Here is a 22,392-nt window from a genome sequence, read left to right on the forward strand (position 1 = left end):
AACTATGAAAAATAGCTACAAATATATTTTTCCCACCTTGATATAAAGTAAAAAGGATGACATAATAGGAAGTTTTATTTGATGTTTTTATTGTCTATTTTATACAAAATAATCTAGAGATTGAGAGACAAAATGAAACTGAAGTGTGGCATCAAACTGTAAAGAAGACAGGTCATTACTGTACATGCATTTATATATCTTTCACAGAATCTGTATTTCTGTATTCAAATAATTTTTTGTCACTACTTCATTCCCAGTTTCTCAGTTAAGATTAACCAGAAGATTAAGTATGAGTATTAGACTGTTTCATTGCAAAACTCTGTGTCCTATGGGGAATGCCTTGGTCATTTCCATCCAGGGACTCCAATCTGCTTAGCTGGCCACATATGCCTTTAGGCCATGCCTTGATTACATGGATAGTGGAACAGAGATACTGTATTTATTAAAATATACACTATAAGATTCTAAGACTTACTACTATTGAAAAACCAGAACTATTGTCTCTAACAAAGACTGAATTTGGAAGTTCAAGAGAATTGACCATAGCTTCAAAATTCTCTATTAAAAATTTATAAGAATTTATGTAGTCATAGAAGAAATATGGTATAGTTGTCAAAATTGATATTTATGATATTTTATGTGAGCAGTTTATGGAACAAAATTCTGTATATAAATAAATAAAGTGGGTACATTGATGGTTCTGCTTGCTCCTTTAGTAAGAATCATATGCTCTTTGTTGAATAATCATAATGTGAAGATCACAGGCAAAATAATTTCCATGAATAATCTGCTTGGCACTATGTATGATTAAACATGTACTGATAAAATAATATAGCTCATATATTCTAGCAGTTTCAGAGGTACATGAAAAAGTGCAAGTTTAACAGAAGAGATGTTAACTGAAGCAAAACCAATAATCCAATTTTATATGAAACCAAGAGGGCAAAGAATAAAACTAATACTATCAGCAATGAAGAAACCCTATTTATATATACATAAGCACATTTCTAGTTATAGCTAAATGGACATACATGTTTCTATATGTTATGTGTGATAAGAAATCTTGCCGTATAAGCATTTAGTCAGAAAGTGCAGTTGTACTTGTGTATATTTTTTAGCTACTATGCTAGACACAATGCCTCTCTTTCCCTCTGTGTTCATTAAAATATCTGGATTGAACTTAAAACAAGTCTATTAAAAGAAAAGGTGTATATTCAAGAGTGCTCACAATCTGCTAAGCAAGAGTGGGAAGGATAACTCTCCTGTTGGGCATTGTGACCTGTTTGTCAGAAATTTTATAGATAACAGCGTTCATATTTCTTCATATTACATACCATTTAACTAGAACCTAATAAAATGACTAAGTCATAGCTTATAGACAATTGTGATCAATTTCGCCCTGTGCAGTCCAAGGACATGAATAGAAATCTCAATAGTATGAACTTGGACAATTGCAGATTTTGGATAGCCAAGGAGTCTGCTTGGTTTTCAGAGGCAATTAATGTCAGTCTTGGAGAGGGTGTGGTACCACCAGCCTAAGTGGTTGTCTGTCTATTCCTGAATAACCAAATAATAATAATAATAATAATAATAATAATAATAATAATAATAATAATAATAATAATAATAATAATAATAATAATAATAATAATTTTATTTGTATACCGCCCTTCTCCCGAAGGACTCAGGGCGGTGAACAGGGCAATAGATGTTAAAAGACAAGAATACAAAAATTAAAAGAGATTAAATAAGATGCCCAAAAACTATAACAATAAGTTAAAATACATAAAAAGCAATAAAACCCAAAATCATCACCCATCAGGCCAGGCCGGCTTGTTCGAACAGGTAGGTCTTTAGATCGCGCCAGAAGGAGCGAAGGTCGGGTGCCATCCGGAGCTCAACCGGAAGATGGTTCCATAAATCTGGCACGCCCACAGAGAACGCCCTCCCCATGGGGGCCACCAGTCGACATTCTTTGACCGGTGGCACCCTGAGGAGGCCCTCTCTGTGGGAGCGCACTGGGCGGAGGGAAGTTGATGCCGGCCGCAGGTGCTCCCTGAGGTATTCCGGACCCATGCCATGAAGGGCTTTGTAGGTCATTACCAGCACCTTGAATCTCACCCGGAAGACAACTGGGAGCCAATGCAGCTCGCGGAGCAAGGGTGTAACATGGGAGTATCGGGAAACTCCCAACACAACTCTCGCGGCTGCATTCTGTACCAGTTGGAGCCTCCGAGTGGTCCTCAAGGGCAGCCCCATGTAGAGAGCGTTGCAGTAGTCCAAACAAGAGGTCACGAGCACATGAGTGACTGTACGCAAGGCATCCCGGTCTAGATAGGGCCGCAACTGGCGCACCAGGCGAACCTGGGCAAAGGTCCCCCTAGTCACATTTGCTATATGGTCTTCTAAAGAAAGCTGTGAATCTAGGAGGTTGCAAGCCCTATCTACGGGGGGTAATAACTCACCCCCCCATAGAAAGAGATGGAATATTCTGAATATCGCGAGATGCCGGTACGCACAGCCACTCAGTCTTGTCAGGGTTGAGTCGAAGCCTGTTCCTCCCCATCCAGACCCGAACCGCCTCCAGGCAACGGGACATCACAGCGAGGGCATCACTGGGGTGGTTTGGGGTCGAAATGAAAAGCTGGGTATCATCAGCATACTGATGATACCCAACTCCAAAACCACGAATGATCTCACCCAGCGGCTTCATATAGATGTTGAACAGGAGAGGCGAGAGGACTGACCCCTGAGGAACTCCACAAGCGAGAGGCCTCGAGGTCGACCTCTGTCCCCCTGCCAACACCGACTGCGAACGTCCCAGGAGATAGGAGGAGAACCACTGAAGAACCGTGCCTCCCACTCCCACTCCCACTCCCACTCTGTTCTATTAGACTGAGAGGTCTAATAGGACTAGGACAGAGGAATATCCCCTGTCCCGAGCCCTCCAGAGATCATTCACCAGAGCGACCAATGCCGTCTCCGTGCTGTACCCGGGCCTGAAGCCCGATTGGTACGGGTCTAGATAATCCACTTCATCCAGAACCAGAGGGAGCTGATGTGCCACCACGCTTTCAACAACCTTCGCAAGAAAGCGAAGGTTGGAGACCAGACGAAAGTTATTTAACACAGCTGGGTCCAAGGCAGGCTTCTTGAGGAGAGGTCTCACCACCGCCTCCTTCAAGACGGCGGGGAAACTACCCTCACTCAAAGATGCAGATATAACTGCCTGGAACCAGCCTCGTGTCCCCTCCCAGGCCGCATAAACCAGCCAGGAAGGGCACGGGTCCAATAAACACGTGGTGGAGCTCATCCTCCCCATAATCCTGTCCACTTCCTCTGGAGTCACAGGATCGAACCCCTCCCAGATAACATTGACAAGACCACCCGTGTCCTGATCGTCAGATCTCTTGGTCCTACTACATTAGATAACCTCTATCTACTCTTTAAACACCACTTTTGGGGGAAGATTCTGGAGAAGATGGTAGAGAAGCAGTTGCCAAAAATCCAAATTGATGCAGATCACTTAAGGATCTTGATTAAATGAATGCAACTCTTTAGTCCAGACATGTCAAACACAAGGCCCAGGGGCCAGATCCAGCCCGCAAACTGGTTTCATGTGGCCCGTGAAGCCATCCTGGAAACAGTGAGGGAAAGGCCCCCGCTGCCTTGGCCCCAGCCCAGGCCGGCAGGAGCCAATGTACAATTTCGTGGTGGCCATCTATGCTGAAATGCATTCAGTCTTAACTCCACAAGGCTGTCTGGAAACAGCAAGGGACCAGCCCCTGCCGTGTCGGCCCCGCCCCCTGAGCACGTGCTGGGGAGGTATCACCCTTTGTGAGGAATGAAGAAATGCACCATTGCCTGGAAGTGGCCAGCACATGGCCCTGCCTACTTCGGGCAGGCTAGGGGCTGGGCAGTGTTGCACTTCTCTTCAGATTCATGCCACCCGGCTCAGCCTCTTGGAACTGTGAGAAGAGTGCCCCATTGCCTGCCAAAACCAGGCAGGCTGGGGGTTTGGCAGCATTGTGCAGGTAACATCTTCTTTCCCGAGGTTCCGGGAGCGAGGATGTGCAGCCTCCTGAGCTCCGGCTGGTGTACCTGAATGCCAGGTCCGTGGTCAACAAAGCTCCCCTTATTAGGGATTTAGTTGAGGGTGAGCATGCGGACCTGGCTTGCATCACGGAGACTTGGTTGGGCCCAGAGGGTGGGGTCCCTTTGGTTGATCTCTGCCCACCAGGTTTCCGGGTGCTACACCAGCCTCGAGCTCAGGGTAGGGGTGGGGGTGTGGCGGTGATCGTTAGGGAGACCTTATGTCCGCGGGAGACCACCGTTCCTCAGATAGTCGGGTGTGAGTCTCTCTTTATGAGATTTGGCTCTGGGGCGCAGTTGGGCTTGCTGCTCGTGTACATTTCACCTAGTCGCGTAGCGGCAGCCCTGCCCGAGCTGCTCGATGTCCTCTCAGGGTTGGTGGTTGAGTTCCCCAAACTTATAGTTTTGGGAGACGTCAACCTACCATCCCTGGGAGGTTCATCTGAGCTTGCTCGGGAGTTCATGGCTTCCATGATGGCCATGGACCTGACGCAGGTAATTTCTGAGCCAACTCATGAGGGAGGCCACACCCTTGACCTGATTTTCTTATCTGGACGGTGGTTGGATGATCTTGGTGGGGGCTTTCCATTTATTATGCCCCTGTCATGGACCGATCATCACCTCCTGCGGCTGGTCTTCCATTTTGCCACCCCTCGCCGTGGAGGTACGGAGCCAACTAGATGGTACCGCCCCAGACGCCTAATGGATCCTGAGAGATTCCAAGCGGCGCTGGGGTCTCCACCTGCCTCCATTGCTCACAGCTCGGCGGATGCCTTAGTGGAAGCCTGGGAAAGGGCAGCCACTGAGGCACTCGACCGGGTTGTACCCTTGCGGCCCCTGACCCGGCGCAGATCCCAGCGAGCTCCATGGTTCTCCGCGGAGCTCCGGGAGATGAAGCGTCGGAAACGGGGCCTAGAGAGCTGCTGGAGGTCCAGCCGATCTGAACCCGACCGATTGCGGTTAAGAACCTACATTAGGTCTTATCTCGCTGCGATGAGGGAGGCGAGGTGTAATTACTTCTCCACCCTCATCGCGTCCGCAGACAATCGCCCGGCCGCCTTGTTTAGGGTGACTCGCTCCCTTCTTAATCAGGAGGTGAGGGAGGATCCCTTGCAGGGTCGTGCCGAGGAGTTTGGTCAACATCTGTCGGATAAAATCGCTCGGATTCGGACCGGTTTGGACTCCAGCTGGGCAGAGTCTGGCGATCAGGACACGGGCGGTCTTGTCAATGTTATCTGGGAGGAGTTTGATTCTGTGACCCCTGATGAAGTGGACAGGATTATGGGGAAGCTGAGTTCCACCACATGCTTATTGGACCCGTGCCCTTCTTGGCTGGTTTACGCAGCTAGGGAGAGGACACGAGGCTGGCTCCAGGCGGTTATATCTGCTTCTTTGGGTGAGGGTTATTTCCCCACCGTCTTGAAGGAGGCGGTGGTGAGACCTCTCCTCAAGAAGCCTGCCTTGGACCCAGCTGTATTGAATAACTTCCGTCCAGTCTCCAACCTTCGCTTTCTTGCGAAGGTTGTTGAGAGTGTGGTGGCGCATCAGCTCCCTCTAGTCCTGGATGAAGCGGATTATCTGGACCCTTACCAATCGGGTTTCAGGCCCGGGTACAGCACGGAGACGGCATTGGTCGCTCTGGTGAATGATCTCTGGAGGGCTCGGGATAGGGGGTATTCCTCTGTCCTAGTCCTATTAGACCTCTCGGCGGCTTTTGATACCATCGACCATGGTATCCTGCTGCAGCGTCTCAGGGGATTGGGAGTGGGAGGCATGGTTTTTCAGTGGTTCTCCTCCTATCTCCTGGGACGCTCGCAGTCGGTGTTGGCAGGGGGGCAGAGGTCGACCCCTAGGACTCTCGCTTGTGGAGTTCCTCAGGGGTCGGTCCTCTCGCCTCTCCTGTTCAACATCTATATGAAACCGCTGGGTGAGATCATTCGTGGTTTTGGAGTTGGGTATCATCAATATGCTGATGATACCCAACTTTTTATTTCGACCCCAAACCACCCCAGTGATGCCCTCGCTGTGATGTCCCGTTGCCTGGAGGCGGTTCGGGTCTGGATGGGGAGGAACAGACTTCAACTCAACCCTGACAAGACTGAGTGGCTGTACATTCCGGCTTCCCGAGACACCTGGGATGTTCCACCTCTTTCTATGGGGGGTGAGCTTTTACCCCCTGTGGATAGGGCTCGCAACTTGGGAGTCCTCCTAGATTCACGACTCACTTTGGAGGATCACATGGTGGCCGTGACTAGGGGGGCTTTTGCCCAGGTTCGCCTGGTGCGCCAGTTGCGGCCCTATCTGGACCGGGAGGCCTTGTGTACGGTCACTCATGCGCTCGTGACCTCTCGCCTAGACTACTGTAACGCTCTCTACATGGGACTTCCCTTGAAGACTACTCGGAGGCTCCAATTGGTACAGAATGCGGCCGCGAGAGTTGTCTTGGGAGTTTCCCGGTACTCCCATGTTACACCTTTGCTCCGTGAGCTGCATTGGTTGCCAGTTGTCTTCCGGGTAAGGTTCAAGGTTTTGGTTATGATCTTTAAGTCCCTACATGGCATGGGTCCGCGATACCTCGAGGACCACCTGCTGCCGGCGTCGACTCCCCTCCGCCCTGTGCGCGCCCACAGAGAGGGCCTCCTCAGGGTGCCTCCTGTCAAGGAATGTCGACTGGTGGCCCCCAGGGGGAGGGCCTTCTCTGTGGGTGCTCCGGCGTTATGGAACCAACTGCCGGTCGAGCTCCGGATGGCATCAGACCTCCGATCCTTCCGTCGCGGGTTGAAGACCCATTTATTTGAACTAGCGGGTCTGGCCTGATAGGGGTACTTGGGTTTTTTATTGGTTTGTTTTATTATTCTGGTTTTAACTTGGGCATTAATTTAATTATTTTTTAATGTTTGTATTGGTGTTTATATTTATGCCCTGTGAACCGCCCTGAGTCCCTTTGGGAGAAGGGCGGTATAAAAATCTCAATAAACTAAACTAAACTAATCTAAACATCGACTCTCATGCTGCTTATGGCATCCCCTCCCCCAGAGCCCACCAAGCCGGATATGTGAAGTAGGCGAGGGCCATGTGCTGGCCACTTCCATGTGATGGTGCATTTCTTCATTCCTCACAAAGGATGACACTTCCCCAGCTGTGTTTCTTGCCTGTTTTTTTCCCTCCCTCATCTCAAATATTTTCCCACCACTCTAAGAAAGGAAGGAAGGAAGGAAGGAAGGAGAGGGAGGGTCTGAGGGAAGTCCTGCCTTAGTCCTTCCCTGCTGCCCTTTCACCATCCTCTTGCCCCCTCCTCCTGGCATATCCTGGGGGGTCTCCCATCCTATTGCTAAGGAAGCTTTGGATACAAAGCCGGGTCTCCTCCCATGGAGAGGGAGTGGGCCTCCCTCTGACTTTGCCCTCGTACCCATCATGAGCAACCTGGCTAAGGAGAACAAGCACAGCAGCAGCCTTGAGGGCTGGGCTGGGCATTTGACCTCCATGCCACCATCCAGCCCCCTCTCCCTGCATGGCCTGAGAGGAACAGTGAGGCTCCTCCAGTGGACCATGCCTTGACACTTGCCCCGGTCCCATCTCCTTCTGCCAGAGACCCTCAGATCTGTCCCACTCCTGCCCAGGCCACCATAGGCACCCTTGTCGTGAACGATGTAGAGCTGGCCATGCCCACCCAGTAGGCCGCGCCCACCCTGGCCACACACCCCCAGCCCCCCGAGGGCAACTGATGCAGCCCTCAATGAAATTGAGTTTGACACCTCTGCTTTAGTCCAATCAGAGCTCTCACTGGCATTCGGTATTATCAACCACTGTCATCTCCTGAACACCCTGAGAGGTTAGAAGATAAAAGGTATTATTTAAGGTGGTTCCTGTTCTGAATAGGCAATTGCAGTTAGAAATAATAGGAGTGAAAAAGCCATGCTCTGGATGTTCCAAAATGAGAAGCCACAGGGCTTGGCTCATTCGCCATGTTATTTAATAACAACATGATGTTATTAGAATGAAACAAAACCAAAAAAACCAAAGTACTTTTAGAATATAAACAATTTGGTTTATTTTTTTAATTATATTTTTATATATTTATATGGTTCCAATGTTGGTTCTAGATATGGTTCTTTTTTGCCTTGCGTTTGGGGACTAAATCGTGATTGGGTTGCCTTATGTTGGGGGTTTAAAACTACTGTATACTTGACATTTACTATTTGGCTTTTAAAGTATTTATTGAAGTAGAGAATATTGAATATTGAATATTTACTGTGCAGTCTTAAGATATGGTAGTATATAAGTTCTTGTGATTAAATATACATATATTCCCTGTACAAAAATTGTTTCCTCCAGGGAAAGAAGAAACTATTCTTTTATCCACTGCTTCCATTTTGCCCTGCAGTATCTTATGGTCTTATATCTTCATATAATTGGAATTACAAGGAATGGTCTTGGAATAGCATAAGAAAGAACAGGAATTGTCAGCCCTTTAAGGTGAGCCAGGTCAAGAGACATATATGGCAGAGATTCTTGTAGTAAGATAGACTAACTGGCTTTCAAAACTACCTCCACGTTTTTCTCTGTTTCATTTTATACTAAACAAAATCAAGTTGAGGTTAATTTAGTTTCTTAATCACACTTGTTTCTTTCTCAAGTCTATGTAATTTTATCCTCAAGTACTATTCCCCACCACACACACACATGGCTTGGCCATTCTTTCCTTATGGCCCAGGTTAACTTTCCATTTCTTTAAAGGGTGAGAGTGATCATTCAAAAGAACAGCATTCAGTTAGTGGAGGGCAAGGAAGAACAATCAACTATGGTGTCCTTATTTTCCTGGAAAAAATAAAGGACAAATCTGAATAAGGGGAAATATGAAAGAGGCTTATAAGGATAAAAACAATTAATTGTTTATGTTGACAAATTTGTAGTACAAAGAAAAATTCAAGAGTAAAACTAAGTAACACTTTACAAAAAGTGTTCTATAAAAATGTCAAACAATGTATGTAAATTTATTTTTTTTAAAAATCAATTCAATTTCCATATTTTTCATATAAATGTGAAAGACAGTGCATCAAGATACTATTTGTACAGTAATAGTTAAATGACCGAAATAAAGGACACAAGTGAGTTTTGAAAAATAAATAAATCTTAAAAGACAGTTTTCTGAAATAAAGGACTGTCCTTTATAATAAAGTATGTATGATCACTATAATCTTGCCTAGAATGAAAAATTAGTGCGATAATATAGATGTGCTGCTACTACACCAGAAATCAGTACATTATAAGTTAGGTAAGATACCACTTAGTCTGCAGACTGGAACAGGCTGCAAACACCATTTTTAAAAGGTAAATAAATAAAAGGTAAATAACATGGGATTTGGAAATAAGAAAAACAACAGTTAAGAGTTTTTGCCTCTGGGCTATTTATACCTTTACTCTGCAAAACAAATAAGGAATGCCAAGGTCTTAATTATGAGCAGCTAAAGCACCTGTAGTACAATTAAACTAGATATAACTGTCTAACAACCATGTACTGGTTATTGACAGGCCACTATAAATGTCCTAATAAATCCAAATTCTTCAAATATTGGTAATTAGGCTATCCACTTGGTTGAGTTTCATTCCATCATCAGAAGAGTAGCTATAGAACTAAGAAAACTGTCCATTAGCCGGACACCAGGCTAGGATTATTCAAAACAATCTATCAACAATAATACATCTACAATATAAACAAGAAAAAAATGAGAAGAGGTTTCTTACCATAGAACTGGTTTTCCCTATCAAATATTTTAAATCCAAAGTATTGATTTGTAAATTTTGAGTCTATAACTGAGATGTAGCCATGAATCTGAAAATATGTACAGCACTATAATGAATAGAAAAGCTTTAAGCATTGTACAGAACTGATTTGGGAGGTTTGTATAAACATTTTATTTTTTCTAAAATAAACTGCTGCATGACAAAAATTAATATAAAGATGTGACAATAAAATTGTATCATCTTCTATACTTCAAATATAAGCTCTGTCATACAATTAATTGGAACTTGCATATTAAGTTCTTACAACTGTCCTCATTCCTAGGTGTTTATGAGGTTATTATCTGATGTTTATGGACATCAAACAAAAACAAAGGAATATAAAAGTAGAGATTTCTTGCTCCTTCAATGCAGGGATCCTGCTAAAGTGAATTTACTCCAAGAACCTATAAAATCTTATATAAGAAACAAACCAAAGCAGATCAACCTGCAAGAAAATCTCCATTGCCATGACAACAGAGACATAGCATTAAAGTGCCAGAGCATCTTTAGATAACCTGATTGCCAAAATATAACCATATTGTTTCCAAATGTTATTCTTTGAAAAAGCAAAGCTTATTTCTTCCTGTATAGCATGTTGCATAAAAAAACAATGGATAGATAGCTTGCTTTTACACAAAAACAGCATAAATTTTATAGCCTATATCAAAAAAATATTGTTCTAGTTCTAAATAGGTTAATTTTTCTACTGAGCAAGTCAAAAATGAATACTTGAAAATGTGATATGGATAGGTATGTCCTTAAAAAGTAATATCTAGATAGTATTTGCTGTTGGTTAATTTTATTACAATTTTCTTCAGAGGTCCACAATTATTTCTCTGAAGCTTTTGTTGTTGTTAGCTGCGAAGTCATGTCCAACCCATCGCGACCCTATGGACAACGTTCCTCCAGGCCTTCCTGTCCTCTACCATCTTCTGGAGTCCATTTAAGCCCACGCCTATTGCTTCAGTGACTCCATCCAGCCACCTCATTCTCTATCGTCCCCTTCTTCTATTGCCCTCAATCTTTCCCAGCATTAGGCTCTTCTCCAGTTAGTCCTTCCTTCTCATTAGGTGGCCAAAGTATTTGAGTTTTAGCTTCAGAATCTGGCCTTCTAAAGAGCAGTCAGGGTTGATCTCCTCTAGAACTGACCGGTTTGATTGCCTTGCAGTCCAAGGGACTCGCAGGAGTCTTCTCCAGCACCACAGTTCAAAGACCTCAATTCTTTGGCGCTCAGCCTTTCTTATGGTCCAGCTTTCACTGCCATACATTGCAACTGGGAAGACCATAGCCTTGACTATATGCACTTTTGTTGACAAGGTGATATCTTTGCTTTTTAGTGTGCTGTCTAGATTTGCCATTCCTTTCCTCCCAAGAAGCAAGCGTCTTTTAATTTCTTGGCTACAGTCCCCATCTGCAGTGATCTTGGAGCCCAGGAAAATAAAATCTGTCACTACCTCCATTTCTTCCCCATCTATTTGCCAGGAATTGAGAGGGCCGGATGCCATGATCTTGGTTTGCTTAATGTTAAGTTTCAACCCAAGTTTTGTACTCTCCTTCTTCACCAGCAACAAGAGGCTCTTTACTTCCTCTTCACTTTCTGCCATTAGAGTGGTATCATCTGCATATCTTAGGTTGTTGATATTTCTTCTGGCAATCTTAATTCCAACTTTTGATGTGCTCTGCATGTAAGTTTAATAGGCAGGGCGACAGTATACAGCCTTGCCAGACTCCTTTCCCACTTTTGAACCAATCAGTGCTTCCGTGTCCAGTTCTCACTGTTGCTTCTTGGCCCACATACAGGTTTCTCAAGAGACAAATAAGATGGTCTGGTACGCCCATCTCTTTAAGAACTTGCCACATGTGGGAACGGCCAGAATTTGGTCTCCCAAGAATTTGGTTTTTCACCTTTCAGCCTTTCCGTTCTTTCCTAGTTGGGCCTCTCGGCAGTTTCAGTGCAGAGCACACTCTCCTGGCTGGGAGGGGGGCCTGGCATGTGGGAGGTTTGGGAAACACTATGATAAAGACTTCACATACATCTTATGCTACCTTGTTTTTGTGTGATCTCATAGGCACCTGAGTATCCAATTATTTCTATGTATACTATTTTGTGTGAGACTGATGTAGTTTTTTGTAAGATTGGAGGTGAATAAAAGTTCAGCGGGCAGTGCTCGGGGGAGTTCTTTTTCTGGAGACGAGGCTGCCTGGCTGGTTCAAAGCTCTCTATGGACTCAGGTCTGAATTCTTTTTCCTTCATCTGAATTCCTGTCCCTACATCTGAATTTCTTTCCCCTTCATCTGGTGCCCCGTGTGAGGCCTGTGCCCGACGTTATGCCTGTGAGGGGTGTGATACATGTGCGGCTGTGAGGCAAACTGTAACTTCTGGCTTACCTCCGCTCGGCAGGAGCTAAACGAACGCGTTCAACTAATTCATCCCGTTTTAAGTGGTCAACGAGGTAAGACCAACTTATTCATTCCGTTTAAGGAGTCAACGAAGTCAGTTCAACAATTCATTCCGTTTAAGGAGTCAACGGGGTAAATATGGGGACTTCTCTTTCAACAGGACAGGAAAAACAGGTATCTGACCTTTGCAATTTGTTGACAAGGACTAAGCAAACAGTTAAAGTTTATAAAGAGGATGTAGAAGAGCTGGTTAAGATTATTGGTAAATTATGCCCTTGGTATCCTGCAGATGGATCTCTTAATCCCTATGATTGGCAAGAAATTGGGAAAGATTTGCATCAGGCTGTAACCACTCCAGTATCAGTACTACACACTTGGCAACTCTGCTATAAAGCTATTACGGAGTGGTCCAATCCTCTCTTGTACCCTCCAAAATTAATAACTCCTGAGGCACCAATATTGTATCCTCCAAAATTAATAATTCCTGAGGCACCAATCCTGTATCCCCCAGACCCTCAGCCACCACTGTCTTATCATAATTCTTCACGGCAGGGGAGCTCTGAGAGTCAGCAAAATTTGGACTTTCAACAGCCTCAAACACAGACTGCTATTCAGCAAATGGTGCAGTCTGCATTGGTCTCTGAAAATTCAGAGGACATCCAGGAGGCATTGCCATTAATGGCTGTCTGCCCTGTGGTCCAAAATGCTCAAAATCAGCAAGTCCATGAGTCTGTCCCATTTGCAGTTCACAAAGAGCTGAAAGGAAGTGTTACAGACAATGGGTTGGAAAGCAGTTCCACCCGAGAGCTTTTCCCTGAAAAGGCTCAAAATGAAGCTGCTGCTGACGTTCTGATGAAACAATTGGCATTTGAAAATACTAATCAGAACTGCAAAACAGCCCTGAAAGCAATTGATTCCAAACCTAAGACTACTATTGCTCTGATGATTAATTTGTGTCAGAACATTGAAACTGAATCTCCTAAGACAGAACTTTTGGCCACAGCTCTTGCAGCAGTAGTTCATCCAGCCAAAGACACAAAATGCTTTGCTTACCATTTTATGAATGATTTCTTTCTTGCTGGAAAGCCTTTACCTGTTAACTGTTTCCTAACCTTACAGGAAATCTTGGCTAAATCGGGACTTGTCATTGCCCCTGAGAAGGTTCAAATAAAACCTCCCTTTCTATATTTAGGTGATCGGATGCTTCAATCTTCTTTTTCTCCTTTTGTTTCAACTCTGTGCATTCCATCTCATTTTACTCTGGTACAATTGCAAAAGTTTTTAGGAGATCTTAATTGGGCTAGACCATTTTTAGGGTTAACTACTGCTTTGTTGCGTCCACTTTTTATTGCCTTGCAAGGTCATTTAACCCCTGACGCACAGATTCCAGTCTCCACTGCGATGCAACATTGCCTTCATCAAATCAATTCTGCCTTTCGCAAAGTTATGGTTAACAGAGCTTCTCTTTTAGGATTGTTACACCCAACTGCTATCTTATTTTTTCCTGAAATGCTTAAATCTATCTGCATTGTAGAATGGTTGTATTTGATACACACACCAGCTAAAAATGTATTTCCCATTGAGGTATTATATTCTGGCTTTCATCCTTTAGTCTTTCATTTGCCTTGCACCAAGGATCAGCATGATTTCTTTCTGCAAATGTCTACTACTTATGCGATTGCTTTTATAGATTATGTGAGAGCTGTATTGTTTAACCCCCCCAAGGACCAACGTTTGATTTTCTTACAGGAATTACCTTTTGTTTTTCAATCTGCACAGGTTTCTACCTTTCTTCCTAATGCTATTACTTTATTTACAGATGGATCTCATACCCGTGAGGTGGTTGTTTGGCAAATTAATGGAAAATGGCAAACTAAGTTCACAGCTTCTCAAACCTCAGCCCAAGGTGCTGAACTTTCTGCAGTGATTTTAGCCTTTAAATTACATGATTTGATTCCTTTTAATCTTATTGTGGACAATCTTTTTAATCATATTGCCTTTGCTTACCTGTCTCCACTTTTGGATCGTAACTTGCTTTCTCTATTCCTTACTTTTCAAACTTTCCTGCGTGATACTATTCCTGATGGCAACCATAGAGCCGATGTGGTTTTCCATTTTCTTAAGGAGGCTTACCCTTTGACTAACCATTCCTATTTTCACCAGAATGCTAAATCTCTTCGTGCTACCTTTAACATTCCACTTTCTCAGGCTGGTGATATTATCTCAGCCTGTCCTCCTTGCTCTTCCTCCCCCCTCTCTTTTCCCTTTGATGCTATTAATCCAAGAGGAACAGATGTGTGGGTTACCCCCCTTCGCAGCGAAACTGCTTCTCATGTTATTCAGCACCTTCTCGCTGCCATGGCTGTCATGGGACGACCACTTGTCTTAAAGACTGACAATATTCCTGCGTATACTTCTAATGCTTTTTTCAATTTTGCAGAACTTGGGATATTTCTCTCCGACATGGCATTCCATACAATAGCTCAGGCCAAGCTATACGTGCACATGGTACATTTAAAGCTTTGTTGTTTAAACATTCAAAAGAAAGGGGAATTACTCCCTCAGATCTTAAATCCTTGATTCCAGTATTGCTATTTACTTTGAATCATTTAACTATCACTAATCAAGCTTATACTCCTGCAGAGAGACATTTTAGGAAGGAGCTTTCCCTGGAACGACCACGAGTGCTATATAAGGAGCTGCCCGAGCCAACCTGGAAGGGACCAGCTGAATTGATTACTTGGGGAAGGGGTTTTGCATCTATTCTTACTCCTACAGGACCGGTGTGGGTGCCTGCCAGGTGTGTGAAACCATTCCGAGCCAAACATGAGCTGGCACCAGAGGCTGAGCAGTCCGCTCCCAGAATTCAATCCAGCCCTGACATTCAACCCGAACCCGGTGGGTGAAACACCACGAAGGCGTAAAAGACCTTCGTGGCCAGCAGGAACTCAGCCACCAGTAACATGGGGAATGTTATAAACACTCAGCGCAGATGCCCTTTGTGACCTTACAACTATTCCTGTCGGCATTTATCGCTCAACTTAACACCAATTCAGCATTTGGACTGTGCTGTGGTTTTTTTGGTTTTTTTTTCATCTGTAGGAATTCATGAAGTTTTAGCAAATAGAGGACAATTCAATTTGTGGCTACAACTGGCCAACATTTCTGGTCAGAGAAATTTTTGCTTAAAAATGTCTGCTTCTGCTCACGAAGTTATTAGCTTTTGCATTGTTCCTGTCTGTGCTCCAGCTACTATTATTCAAAATTATACTCTTTTTACCAATTTTAATATATCCACCACCTATATACTATGTATTCTTGGGGCTCTTCAACTTATAGACTTAGGAAAATGCTTTTTCTATGGCTACCAGATTTAGCTTTGCTTAAACATTTATTTGTTTATGGTATTTTAACTATAGTTATATTGATTAGTTTGTGTTGCTGTATTCAATGTATTCCCTCTTTGCTGGCATTGTGCCGTTCGCTTTTTGTTAAACGATCTCACACCTCTACCTTCAATGCCAAAGATTTACATGTTATGCAAGCTTATCTCAAACATTCTGCTTCTGTCATTACACAAAAAAAGGGGACATGTGGGAACGGCCAGAATTTGGTCTCCCAAGAATTTGGTTTTTCACCTTTCAGCCTTTCCGTTCTTTCCTAATTGGGCCTCTCGGCAGTTTCAGTGCAGAGCACACTCTCCTGGCTGGGAGGGGGGCCTGGCATGTGGGAGGTTTGGGAAACGCTATGATAAAGACTTCACATACATCTTATGCTACCTTGTTTTTGTGTGATCTCATAGGCACCTGAGTATCCAATTATTTCTATGTATACTATTTTGTGTGAGACTGATGTAGTTTTTTGTAAGATTGGAGGTGAATAAAAGTTCAGCGGGCAGTGCTCGGGGGAGTTCTTTTTCTGGAGACGAGGCTGCCTGGCTGGTTCAAAGCTCTCTATGGACTCAGGTCTGAATTCTTTTTCCTTCGTCTGAATTCCTGTACCTACATCTGAATTTCTTTCCCCTTCAGCCACAGTTTGTTATGATCCACACAATCAAAGGCTTTGGCATAGTCAATGAAGTAGAAGTAGATGTTTTTCTGGAACTCTCTAACTTTCTCCATGATCCAGCGTATGTTGGCAATTTGATCTCTAGTTCCTCTGCCTCTTCAAAATCCTGCCTGTACTTCTGGTAGTTCTTGATCCACATACTGCTGGAGTCTAGCTTGTAGGATTTTAAGCATAACTTTACTAGCATGAGAAATGAGTGCAATGGTGCAATAGTTTGAACATTCTTTGGCACTGCCTTTCTTTGGAACTGGAATGTAAACTGATCTTTTCCAATCCTGTGGCCACTGTTGAGTTTTCCAAATTTGCTGGCAAATTGAGTGTAGCACTTTTACTGCATCGTCTTTTAAGATTTTGAATAGCTCAGCTGGAATACTGTCACCTCCACTACCTTTGTTGTTGCTCAGCTTTTCTAAGGCCCACTTCACATTCTAGGATGTCTGGCTCGAGGTCAGTGACCACCTCATTGTGATTATCAGGGATGTTAAGTTCGTTCTTTTATAGTTCTTCTGTGTAATTTTGCCACATCTTCTTAATCTCTTCTGCCTCTGTTAGGTCCCTGCCATTTTGGTCCTTTATCATGCCCATTTTTGCATTAAACGTTCTCTTCATCTCTCCAATATTCTTGAAAAGATCTCCGGTCCTCCCTATTATATTGTTTTCTTCTATTTCTTTGCACTGTTCATTTAAGAAGGCATTCTTATCTCTTCTAGCTATTCGCTGGAATTCTGCATTCAATTGGGTGTATCTTTCTTTTTCTCCTTTTCCTTTCACTTCCCTCCTTTCCTCAGCTATTTGCAAAGCTTCCTCAGACAGTCATTTTGCTTTCTTACATTTCTTTTTCTTTGGGATGGTTTTGGTTGCTACCTGCTTTACAATGTTGTGAACCTCTGTTCATAGTTCTTCAGGCACTCTGTCTATCAGTTCTAATTGCTTAAATCTATTTGTCACCTCTACTGTATATTCAACAGGGATATGATTTAATTCATACCTGAGTGGCCTCGTGCTTTTCCCTACTTTCTTCAGTTTAAGTCTAAACTTTGCAATGAGAAGCTCATGGTCTGAGCCACAGTCAGCTCCTGGTCTTGTTTTTACTGACTGTATAGAGTTTTTCCATCTTTGAATGCAGAGCATATAGTCAATCTGATTTCTGTATTGACTGTCTGGTGATGTCCATGTGTAGAGCCGTCTCTTGGGTTGTTGGAAAAGAGTGTTTGCTATGACCATCGTATTCTCTTGACAAAATTCTATCAGCCTGTGCCCTGCTTCATTTTGTACTCCAAGGCCAAACTTGCCTGTTATTCTGGTTATCTTTTGGCTTCCTACTTTAGCATTCTAATCCCCCATAGTGATAAGGACATCATTTTTTGGTGTTAGTTCTATAAGGTGCTGTAGGACTTCAGAGGAGTTATAAAATTTTAGTACCAACCAAGCTAGTCCAGGAATGCCACCCAGAGTTCTCAAAATGGTCTTATCTAGGACTGATTGCTCTGTGGGGTAGAATAATAAGACACATGCCCAGCTGTAGTGTGAGTTTCAGAAAGTGAGAAAGAATAACCTCCACAATAGTGCAATATGAAAGAAGCGCAAATCATTTTACTACTGTTATTAGGAGAATCAGATAAAAGTTGCAGATGAGGTATAATACAGCACATGCCCAGCTGGAGAGATTACCAATAAAGAAGTTAAGAGCAGCACTTCTATTTTGACAAGTTGCTTATAACTTGTTTTCAGACAAAATGTAATGAAATGAAATCTGCAGTGACAATAGCCCCTTCCGTTAGGACAGGGCTTTTCAACCAGTGGTACGGGTACCACCTGTGGTACATTGGCACCTGGCAGGTGGTATGCGACCATCCTAGAGAAGTGGTAGCAAGAGAGGGGAATGAGCTGAACTGGTGGCAGCAACGCAGAAGCCTGAGCGAGAGATGGCTGGAGCTGCAGGGCTGTCAGGGCTCAGCGGAAGCACCAAGATCAGTGTTTCTTCAGGGCTGTCAGGGCTCAGCAGAACCACCAGGATCAGTGCCAGGCTCCAGCTGGAGCTCGTCGCTGATCCTGATGCTTCTGCTGAGCCCAGAGGAAGTGCTGATCAGCTGGAATGTTGCAGCATCTCCAGGGTCTTGTGATTTACATTCAGATGCTTGGCAAATGATTCATATTTATGATGGTCACAGTGTCCCAGGGTCATGTGAAGTGACCAAAACCTGCTGCAACCACCCAGCAGAGGGGAAGGAATAAAAACCAAACACCCCTCCACCCCACCCCCACTGCCAATCCTCAACAGAAATGCTCACAACAATGAAAACCTCAGACAGAAGGAAGAGCACTACCGGGCAGGCAGACAGGTGTCTTGCTTGGCTGTGCTTGGGGGGGCATTTTTTCAGTGCCACTGTAACTTCAAACAGTCACTAAGCAAACTGTTGTAAGTCGAGGACTACCTGTACGTCATCATTTTTTTCTTTTTTTTTTTTTTTTTGGTCATCAAGTTTTTGACACCTTGCTAGGCGACTGGTGGTACTCGGATGTGGCCATGTACTAAAAGTGGTACAATGGGTGAAAAGGTTGAAAAGCCCTGTGTTAGGAAATCTGTGCAAATTTTTTGGTACCAAGGAAAGGTGTTCCTGAGGATGTTTGATACCCACTCCTGAATGTAGTAGAATTGATTGTTGCAGACCAAAGATGACTACAGAAGAGTAATCCACTGATCTTCTATAATGGGTGTTATCATGAAGGGCAAGGAAGGGGATGATGAAATCATCATGAAAATGCTTTGAATAAATACTTACATCAAACATAGGACAAAATTTTGTGGCATCTATTTATGTGCTATTGCTTAAGAGTTGTTTCAGTTTGCATAAATACTTGGTTCTTCTCCATAAATATGTTTATGTTTGTTTATGTTTATTGGACTTATATACCGCCCTTCTCCCGTAGGACTCAGGGCGGTTCACAAGGAATTTAAAATAACAATACAAATTACAAAAGTTAAGAACAATTAAAATAATTAAATTTAGTCCTTGAATAAAATAAAACCCCTGTTAAACTCCAATTAAAACCCAATTAAAATAAAATTAAAATTAACAACAACTTTTATTGATTAGCCCTTGGGCCATATCAAAGTACAAAGTTCCAGCAACAAACCGTCACCAAAACTAGATAAAAGCAATCCGAAATGGAATTTGATAAAATACAATTTAAAATGGAATTAAAATACAATTTAAGTTAAAATAGTAATAAAATGCAAATTTAAGATATAGATAAAATATGGAAACATTATATTTCGGAGTCGCCCTTACAATCTACCCCAATCAGTCCCACATATGCAAATCTTAACTGGATCATTTTGTTCAAATACTGTGCTACATTGGATGTTATTTTCAAGTTCTGGCCGGACATAAGGTAAGTTATTTTGATATGGGGATCCCAATGGGTCATTCGTTTGGTATATAGACCAAGATACCTGTCTCTCACCCTCTTATACAAACAACAGTCAAATAGGATGTGAGCCAGGTCCTCTACCTCTGCCGCTCCGCAAATGCAGAGATGCTCATTGTACGGTATAGCATGAAATCTCCCATATCTGACCATTGTGTCAAGCTGTTCAAATCTTGCTCTCGTAAATATCTCCCTAAGATGTTTTGGGAGTTGTGACTTCAAATAACTGTCCACTTGAAAAGTACATTTGTATTTACTCAGCCATTTCAAGTTACCCACCTTACTAAGGATAGCTATATCAGTTTGTGCTTCTATATCCTTAATTCTTTGGGCAACTCTTTTTTTAGATTGTTCTCCTGTTACGCAAGAAACAGGAAGGCCACCGCTTCTTACAAAATTTGTTAGTTTGGTGATCCAGGAGATTTGTGATTGTAGTTTTATTTGCTCTAGTAGGCATAATTTGGGGAGTCTATCAGTCTCCATTTCATTAACTTTGCACCAGTAGTTATAAGCTCTAATTTTAGATAATGCCTGAATTGTATGAATTCCCAATTCAGCTCTAACTGCTGCAGCAGATGTTCTTGGATCTACACCCAAAATGCATCTCAGATGCTGGGACTGTGTTCGTTCTAAAGCTGTGGTTCAATAAAGACCCCAAATTTCTGCTCCATACAAGAGCATTGTCGTAACCTTAGCCTTATAAACTTTGAGTAGTGGAGCTAGGGACCCTGGGTAACTATGATTCTTTAGTTTGAGCAATAAATTCAAACGGGCTTTTGCTCTAAATGTACTTCGTTGATGATGGCAGGCCCAAGATCCAGTCTTGGAAAAAGTTACTCCCAAATATACAAAGGTATTAACCTGTTCAATTGGTTCACCGTCTAATTGCCACTTATGTCTCTGATGGTTTCTTCCAAACACCATTATTTTCGATTTGGATTTGCTAATAATTAGGGAGTTATCCTGGCAATAAGAGCTGAATCTTCTTAATAGCCTACGTAATCCTACTTGTGAGTATGATAATAAAATCATATCATCAGCATAAAGCAAGCTGTTACAGTAAGTATTTAGGATCATCGGCATGTGTACCATGGTATCCTTCATTAACCCTGGCAAATCATTGATGTATAAATTAAATAATAATGGGGCCAGGATACACCCTTGCCTTATCCCTTTATTTGTGTGAATCCTATTAGTCAGGGCCCCATTAACCCCATACCGCACCCTCAAACAGGTACTTGTGTAAAGGGCTTTAATCAAAGCCAGAAGTCTGGGTTCTATTTTAAGAGATGTCAATTTACTCCATAGTACGTCTCTATTTACCATATCAAATGCTGCTGTAAGGTCTATAAAAGCAGCAAACAGGGGTCTCCTCTTATAGGCATATTTGGCAATTAGATGGTTCAAAACAAAGCAGTTATCAATAGTAGATCTGTTCTGTCTAAAACCTGCTTTTTCTTCTGTGAGGATGTTGTTTTCCTCTACCCAGATTTCAATTCTGTTCAAAAGGTACCTAGCATATATTTTTGCTACAATGTCAATCAGGCTGATGGGCCTATAATTACTAGGATCCTTTTTATTCCCTTTTTTATATATAGGGACAACTATTGCCATCTTCCACCCGTTTGGTATATGGCAGGTGTTATTTATGTGTGTAAAAAGACCTGCTAATACAGGGCCCCACCAGTTGGGAAATTTCTTAAATAATTCTGCTGGTAAAAAATCCTCGCCTGGGGCTTTATTGCTCTTTAAGCTTTTAATGATGGACTGTATCTCCTTTTCTGAAACTGGTGGCCAAGGGGGGAATTAAAATTAAAATTCTCAGTCCTGGCCGGAAAGCTCAAAGAGCCAGGTCTTCAGGTCCCGGCGGAATGAACGAAGGTCAGGGGCAGTCCTGAGCTCTACGGGCAGCTGGTTCCAAAGGGCAGGCACACCCACAGAGAAGACCCTCCCCCTGGGTGTTACCCGCCAGCAATCTTTTGCTGGAGGTACCCTGAGAAGGCCCTCCCTGTGGGAGCGCACAGGACGAAGGGAGCTTGATGCCGGCAGCAGGTGTTCCCTCAAATTTCCCGGACCCAAGCCTATATGATCTGCCTATAATTTCTAGGAATAGAGATTGGGTACAATAAAGCAGAAGCATTTGTACAAAGAGTAAAATTAAAGAATGCCCATAATCTACAAGATTAAGTGGCATGATAAATTATGACATTGTTGCAAAGATTTTTCCCACTTGAGAGTAGATTAATTAGTCACTGAAATCTAATAAGCATCCCAATCATATTGCTTTATATAAAAGACAAAAATTGTATTACTATTATTATTGTAGCAGAAGTTGTAACATCAGCTTTTGCAGCCTTCCAGAGACATGATGTAAATTGTTGATTTCTAGAGTAAAAATATGTGGGTATTTATTTTTCTGCCTAAAAATTCAGTAATAGTACCAATAATACTGAAAATCAACAATTTTGCAATTGAACTTTGGTACCATGGTCTGGCAGATTCTTTGGGGACCAGCAACAATGTCTAAGACAAAATGCAGCCAACTTGGTTAAAATTATTTGTGCTCTGAGATGAAATAATCATAGCAATGTTAGTTCCTCAGGTAGAACAGACTAA

The sequence above is a fragment of the Vipera ursinii genome (genome assembly GCF_947247035.1).
Source record: "Vipera ursinii genome assembly, chromosome: 7".
Lineage (NCBI taxonomy): Eukaryota > Metazoa > Chordata > Lepidosauria > Squamata > Viperidae > Vipera > Vipera ursinii.